Here is an 8,945-nt window from a genome sequence, read left to right as displayed (position 1 = left end):
AGATTTAGAGCAGCTGGGTGAGAAAGCAGTGTGACAAAAGGGCTAAAATAATTTTATGTTAAAAAAATCTTATGTTTAGGAGAGAACAAGGGGTCCAGGAAGTGAAGCTGACAAATGACTACAGAAATCAAATCCCACAGAAAAGTTATGAGTGCCAAAGGAGAGAGTTCCAGGAGGAAAGTCTCTAACCCATCAAGTAAGACATGGAGAGCAAGGTCTATTGCACTGGACAGTTACATGGTCTCTGGTGACCATGCTGAAAGTTATATTGTGCAGAATATAACTTTGTGAAGAAAACATGAGCTGAAGAGATACAGCCCCTGAGGGCCATGCCAGGGAAGGTTGGACTCTTCACTGGCATGACTTCAATCTAGCAAGGAAGAATTTGAGAATATGTAAATTATTTCAAGATTTCAGGATTGAATGGGTAATACAGTGAAAAATCTTTCTATCTCAGAGAGAAGATTTAAAAGGTATGAGATGGGAAACAGGCATATTTCAAAGGAGAAGAGGTCAGATCTCTTTGAAAGGTGAGTGAAAGGTGAGCCCCTTTGATTGAGAGAGGTCACAGCTGGAAACATCATATTTTCTGAATTTCTCCTCTACTCACTTTAACGTAGCCCTTGGGTGACCTTCAAAAGCTGTTCCATCCATTGGCACCTTTCTCCCACAAGCACCCTGGGGTTTTTGAAGACCCAGTGGGCAAGATTGTGCCACCCTCAGGATTATTCCATATGGTTTCCCAGAGGAAATCATGGGCATTCCTCTTTTAAAGGAGAATGGAAAACATGAACATCAGCCTCTAGCTTAATGTGTGTTGTTACTTGCTGGTTAGCTGAAGATACTCTTGCCCAAAGTGCCAACTTCTTGAACCAGAAACACTGGAGAAGGCACTAGGTACTACTGGAAAATTCTGTCTTTACTCCTGTCAAGTGCTTGGCAATCTCATACACAAAATGCACAACCACTCTGAAGAATTTCCTTCTTTGTACAATTTCAGGTAAATGTTGAATTTGTGCTTTCTGGCTAATCCATAGAAGACATGACACTCATAGATGCTCTGGAACCCCATTAAAGTCACATTTATCCCATTAAATGTTTTTCTATCATTGCTATTCTGTTGAGGAACAAAGTCAAGTATTCCATGGGCAAAAGAACCATCATATCTCATTTGTATGCTATTTAATTTGTATGATATCTCATTGTTAGTTTCAGAGCTTAGCAGGATCAGTCAAGATTCTTTCTGGCTACAAAAAACATAAATTCGATTCAAAATGGCTTTATCAAATGTCACTGACTCCCATCAGCCAGACATGGTAGGTAGGAAGATATTTATTCTTGGAGATGCCCTGATGCAGGGACTACGCGGTCCATCGTTCACTTATGCTTCTCTTAATTCACTGGTTTGTTCAATTCAACTCTAAGTGCCTTTTCTCTATGACCCTATAGGATGACTTTAAGATGTTCTGATTTCAAAATACAAGTCTTCTCAAACCCCTAAAGCTCTAGAAATAATGCTAAGAGCTAATAAATGGGATGGCATCAAATTAAAAAGCTTCTGCATAGAAAAGAAAAAAAAATTAGGAATGTGAAAAGAGAAACTTCAGATTGGGGAAAAGTCTTTGATAGCTACTCTTCTGACAGAGGGTTAATATCTAGAATATATAAAGAACAAAAAAGGTTTACACTAAAAATTCAAGTAACCCAATTAATAAATGGGCAAATGACTTAAACAGACACTTCTCAAAAGAAGAAATATGAATGGCCAACAAATATGTGAAAAAAATGTTCAAAGTCATTAGCAATTAGGAAAATAAAAATCAAAACTACACTGGGATTTCATCTCATACCAGTCAGAATGTCAGCCATCAAAAATACAAATAATAAATTTGGGAGGTTGTGGAGAAAAGTGAATACACTTACACTGTTGGGGGAATTACAAGTTATTACAACCACTGTGGAAATTAGTTATGGAGAATTCAGTTCCTCAACAAACTAGGAATGGAACCACCATATGACTCAGTCATACCACTCCTCAGTATTTATCCTAAAGAACTGAAGTGCACTCTATTATAGTGTCACATGCATTTGCAAGACTATAGCAGCACAATTCACAATAGTGTATATAACCTATATAACACACACACACACACACACACACACACACACACACACACATACACACAATGGAGTTTTATTCAGCCATAAAGAAAAATGAAATGTCATTTGGGGGAAAATGGATGGAACTAAAACTAGAGACCAATATGTTAAATGAAATAAGTCAAACTCAGAAGGTCATGATTTGTATGTTTCTCTCATGTGTGGAATCTAGAGAGGAAAATGGAAAAGAAAGGTGGGAGTGAATCTCGAGAAAATCAAAGGGAGATTAGTAGAGGAAAGGGACCAAAGAATGGGAGAAAGGGAGGGAGGGGGAAGTTTTGGGGAGTGATATTGACAATCATATTTGTTAGGTTGGAAAAAAGAGGGGCGCAGTTATGGTTCGTCACTAGCTCCCAGAAACGCTCCACAGATACAGGTCTCATACAAGGAACCATTTATTTGCGCAGATGAATTCACGTCTGCACGGGGAAAAGGGGGAAAAGCAAAGAGGGAAGATGGCAGACGGTTCATCTCAGACGTAGGAATTTCAGGGGCTGAGAGGAACCAATTGCGGAGGAGAATTCTTACAGACTGACTGATGGGCCAATGACATAGTGGGACGTAATGCTGGAGGCAGGAAGCAACGTAAGCCGGAAATTCCTATAACGTGAGAGGCGGGCTAACGCAGATTGACAGGTGGTGGAGAGGACGGGAAATTCCTGTAACCGGAGAGGCGGGGAAACGCAGATTGACAGGTCGTTGGGAGGTGGGAAATTCCTATCACGGGAGAGAAAGATGGCTTTATATCTTATAATATTGTTATAGTGTGTGCATGTACAAATACGTAATAACAACTACTATCATTATGTACAACTATAATATGCCAATTAAAATGTGGAAAAATGTTCTACCACTTATACTTAAAAATAAAAATATTTTTACTGAAAAAAAAGACGTAGGTCTTCTCAACATCATATCATATATCATATCCTATCATGTCAATCATATATCATATTATATCTAAGGAGGATCTCATCTTGGCTCCCTGTGGGTCATGTATCCAGCTATCCATTGAAACAATCACTGTTACCTAGGATAACAAGACATATAATCTACCTAACCTAGGTCATGTTCCACCTTCATGATGCTGGTTGCAGGGTCTGTTGTCACAGAAAGATAACATTAGAAAGGTCAATAAGAAGCCTCATTAGTCACATATCACTACCTCTGTTAATGTCTATTTCAGTAAGACAGACAAATATTAATAGAAAGTATAGCCCTTTTTTCAGATGAAGGCAGCATTTAGGCTTAAATACGTTCTCATAAAACAGTCTTTTATCATCTGCCTGGTAAGAATATAGACAAAGCCAATCTAGCTAACAAAAGGAAAAAGTCCCTGGTTAGTTATCAGGGAACCCTGGGCTTTCCATTATTTGCTGTGTGATAGTGGGAACAGTACTTAATCACTCCGAGGCCTTGTTCTGTTCAGTGAGAAAATTTTCCATTAAAATACTTAACTCACAGTGCTTTTTAGATAATTCAGCAAATTAATAAATGCAAAATCCCTTGAAAGATGCCTGCACATGCAATTGCTCCACATACTACTTTCTGTTTTTGACATGTTCCTTCTGACTGCTGTGGAGGCTCACCTGAGTACATATTCTGCTGCTAATATTATCACACCAATATAATGAATCTTTTCTAACCTGTTGTACAGACAAATGCCTAATAAATTCACATTGTCTTCACTAAATATATATGCAGCTGATGCTGCTCAGTTTTTGACCCTGATTTCAATCTCATCATGTTACCCTCTTTCTCATTAGAAGAAGCTGCCACTGCATTTCCTGCAAGCAGTGGAGCAGAGGGAAGCAATGAGGTGAGAAATCTTTCCATGGATCATACATGAGATACATTCATATTTGAAGAATTGGATTAACTTGTGGCATTCCAGAGTCTTGAGCCACAGGACAACCAGTAACCATGTCTAAGAAGGATGGGTAAGAGTGGAATAATGTAGACTCTTGAGTTGTTTCACTGTGGATTCAATGCCTGCTCAATCATTAACAAGGTGGGCTTAAAAACACTGCTTATTCGATTTAAGATCACTGGTGGCTGATATCTGCCCAAATGGATAATTACCTTAGAATGTAAAGATGATAAAATAGAAGAAATGCATGCTTTTGGACCAGAATCAAGCAGACCTTGTCAAGAATTCAGTTCCTGCAGGGATACAGGGAACCAAGATCCAAAGAGTCCTAAAGGTAGCTTATAAACATCCAGGCTCACATGGGCATGATTTCTGCCCCTAGTTGGGAAACTATCTTTTTTTTTTACTGGAGCTCTGGCCTCTGTCCAGCTTCTGTATAAGTTAAGAGAAAGAAACAGAGAGATGTACAACCAGAACTTGCATCAAACCACTGCTGAATGAGAACTTGTATTTGTGATACAAATTTCTTTTACTCAAGGCCCTCAATAAAAATAAGCACAAAGAACAATGCCCCATAAAGCCAACACTGGGAAGATTTAGTGGTTTTAGCTAAGGACATGAACTCTGACTTGAAACTGCTTTATTGTATCTCAGATATGCTTTTTAACCTGTAACCTTAAGAAAATTAGCACCCTTGAACCAAGTTTTCTCTTCTATAAAATAGACATAAAATGGAATCTATTTGATAGAGTTCTTGGGTATTGTATTAAATAAGTTGATCTGAGTCACCTACTTTAAAAACAGTTCCTTGCTCACAGTAAATGCTATATATAAGTTAGTATATTGGTATCATTTGATTTGAGGAAATCCACTCTTGTGCATTACTTAGTTTTTTTATTTATATAACAATCAAAAGTTTAATGTAAAATTAATAGTTAGAATTTTGCAGAAAAAATACTAACAAGGGAGAAGACAGAATAGACGGGGAAAATAATAGATTTACATCTAGCCATATCAATAATCACATAAACATAAATGGTTTAAAACCACTATTAAAATATAGATATTGACCAACTAGATAAGAAAATTAAGATCCAATTATATCATTGTATTAGTCCAGGTTCTCTAGAGAAACAGAACAAATAAATTACAAGAGGGGATTTACTAGAAAGACCCCCATGATCAGAAGCCGAATGGCCCCACCAATGCTGTCTGCAAGCTAGAGAACCAGGAAAACCAGAGGCTGCTCTGTCCACTAAGGCAGACCTCAGAAAGACAGAGAGGCCAGTGATGCAGCCAAAGTTGGAAGGCAAAGACTGAAGGCCCTTGGAGAGTCATTGGTACAAGTTCTTGTGCACAACCTGGAGTCTCACGTCTGTGAGGGACAGCAGCCGAAAACCAAACCTTCTCAAGAATTGTTGAGTGCCAGGGAAGGTCATCTTCCCCCTTCTGCTTTTTTGTTCCATTTAGGCCCCAGGATTCTGTAGGGTGCCATCCACATTCAGAGTTGTTTTTCTCTGCTCAGTTTGCTGACTCACATGGGTCTCTGAAAACACCTTCACAAACTCATCCAGAAATGTGCTTTACCATTTTTGTAGACATACCTTCATCCAGTCAAGATAGCAACCAAAACTAGCCATCATAATCATGTTTACAAGAGATTCTCGCTAAGTAAAAAGACAGAATTAGTTACAAATAAAATGAAAAGATGTACCAAATGTAGTGGATTGAATTGTGGCATGCAAAAAGTAGGTCCACCTGGAACTTTAGCAGGTGTCTTTATTTGAAAGAAGGGCCTTTATTGTGATACTCAGGGGAAATATATTGGTTGAGGTCATCCTAGATTAGGGCATGCCCTAAATTCAAGGAAAAGTCCTTAAAAGAGAATATATTGGAAATTAAATAGATACACAGAAGAAAAGGTATTACGACTTGAATAGGACAGGTCCCCCAAAAGCTCATGTGTGAGACAATGTAGCAATGTTCAGAGGTGAAATGAGAGTTATAACCTAATTGATTTGATGGATTAATAATTTGAATGGATTAATGTGTGGTAACTGTAGGCAGGTAGGGTCTGACTAAAGGAACTGCGTCACTGGGGCATGCTCTTAGGGACTACATTATACCTGACTGTTGGCAAACCGTCTCTGCTTCCTGGCTATCATGAATTGAGCAGTTTTCCTCAAAAGAAATGAAAACATTCTTCTGTAAAAATACTGGTAAATAAATACTCAGGACAGTTTTATTCATAATAGCCCCTGATGGGGAAAAAGAATTAACAAATGAATAGATAAACCAAATTGGGGTATGTTCAAATAATAGAAGACAAACAGTGAAAAATAGCAAATGTTTGCTACATGCAATATACATGAACTCCACATACATTATACTGAAAGAAAGAAGTCATTTACGTGACGTATTTAACATGCACATCTGCTTTAGTCGGTTTTGTTGATGTAACCAAAAGATCTGACAATAACAACTTAGAAGAGAAAAGGTTTTGGCTCACAGTTTCAGAGGTTCAGTCCATTGTCAGTAGACCTCATAGCTCTGGGTCCAAGGTGAGGCAGAATATTATGGCAGAAAGGAATGATAGAGAAAAACAGCTAGGCAGCCAGGATGCAGAGAGAAAGCTCTGCTCGCCAGGGACAAAATATAAACCCTAAAGGCATGCACCCCCTTTGACGCCTCTCGCCTAGCTACACCCTGTCTGCCTATAGTTACCACCCAGTTAATCCATTCAAGTAGGTTACAGCCTACATAATCTAAACAGTGCACCTCTGAATATTCTTGTATTGTCCACACATGAACTTGTGAGGGACACCACACATCCCAATCATGACAATATCTAATCTATTTTAATAGATCAGTGGTTATCTATAGCAGGGAGGAGGGACATGATTACAAAGAGGCATGATGTAAATTTCTGAGGATGTTATGTGAGTGCACATTTTATCAAAAATCATTTAAAAGATGTGGTTTTATATTATATAAACTATACTTAAAGTTAATTTTTTAAGATGCTAGGAGAAAAAGAATAGTGAACTCAAGATTTGAAATCATTGTTTACCTTGTGGCAAGGAATGAGCTGGTGAAGACATACAGTAAATATAGGTTATTTAAGATATTATTTTTGTTGAGATGATTGGTTCAGATGTGCTTAGACATTGCTGAAAAACAATATACTAATAAAATATTTTGATCCATGTTTAAAGGTGTGATGATCCAAGGATCATGATGACTATGATTCTGTTCAATTAAAGTCTAGAAAAATAAACAGATAAATATGTTAGCTCTCTATGTAGCATCATTCACGAAACATGGTTAAATACAGGTCATAATACAAATATTTAGAAGCTATTAATCTATTAGAAGAAACTATAACAATCATTTTATGAACTTTTGGTGGAAAGACCTCGTTAAGTAATAGGTATATTAGAAATTTTTACAAAGAACAAGTTGTTATTTGATTATATTTCCCAAAAAAGTTAATTTAGTTAAATTATCTATTTAGATTTTATTTGCCATTCATATACCTAGCAGCATCTCATCTAATCATAAGAGTTACTGTGCTGGGAATTGCAGAGCAGTAAATTTTTACAAGGTGATTTGAGCAGGAACAAGAAAATAGCCTAAAATTAAAAAAAAAAAAAAATCCATTAACATCAAGTTACTTCAGGTTACTTTCCCTGTAAATGTTAAGGCAGAGGGGCCTTATAATGCTTGCTTAAACTGGTCTGTTCAAGTGCTTGGCTATTACCTATCTCTCTCCTGACTTCTCCAAATGTCAGATAAACAATTTGGTTTCTGTTTGGTCATGTGGAACTTTAGAATGAGTGACTCTATTCCAGTTTGGTCTCTCTCAGCCTAGTGTAGGTGATCTGCTGAAAATATTGGTGTTTCATGAACTTTGTTTAGCACATTACATTGTAAATCTTTGTAGGCTAGAATTCCATTAACTGAGTTAAAATACCAGTGTTAGATAGCAGAAATTGATTTTTAAAAGAATATATTAGACAAACCAATAAGGTAAACATAAATAATCTAATAAAAAGAAGAAAAGGCTGTAAAGAGATAATTTTTAAAGCTGGACAGTACCTCAACATTTATTGTGTATAAACACACTATGATTTTCTAGAAGGCAGAAAAAACAAATTGAAATAAAAATGTTAGTACTTTTCAACTTTCAGATAAAATGGTCAAAGTCATAAATCAATATTGATGAAATATGACAAAAAAGATGTTTTCATATTTTAGTAGGTATGTAATTTGGTGCCACAGTGGAATTATATTCATATCCTATAGACAACTACATTTTTTTTTGGAACTTACCATAAAGAAGCATGCATACAAGTGTGTATTTTAAATAGTTTGTAGCAGCAATGGATTTCAAATTGTTTCTTTTCTTTCTTTTTCTTTTTGTTTTCCATCAATGAAGGAAGGATTTGTTAAATAGTATGTGGTATGTCTTTGTTATAGATACTATAGTAGTTTCAAAACAGAAGTAAATATGTATTTGTAATGTGAAAATATCTCTAATACATACCTCTAATATTGAAGCAAGATGCTAGAATATATAATACAATTTATAAAAACAGTACATATGCAATTGAATAAATGTATACATCCATGTTTTATATATGCACATGCATATGCATTTATACTATTTGTTTACATTTCTGCATATGTGTGTACTCACACACAGCTCAATATGTGATGGGATATTTGCATTAAATTTCTTAATTTTTCCCCCACTCTCCCAGAGAAGGCATAAATCTTCAGCTTGGTGTTTACTTATCTACACTTTCTCCATGCATGTATAATAAAGTATCATAAATATGAATATTAAGTGTTTAGTTTTTTAAAAATTAAGATGGCACCATACTATATACATTTTATGTGATAAAATTTTGTC

Source organism: Sciurus vulgaris (genome assembly GCF_902686455.1).
Source record: "Sciurus vulgaris genome assembly, chromosome: 11".
Taxonomy (NCBI): Eukaryota; Metazoa; Chordata; class Mammalia; order Rodentia; family Sciuridae; genus Sciurus; species Sciurus vulgaris.
This window is presented reverse-complemented; position numbering follows the sequence as displayed.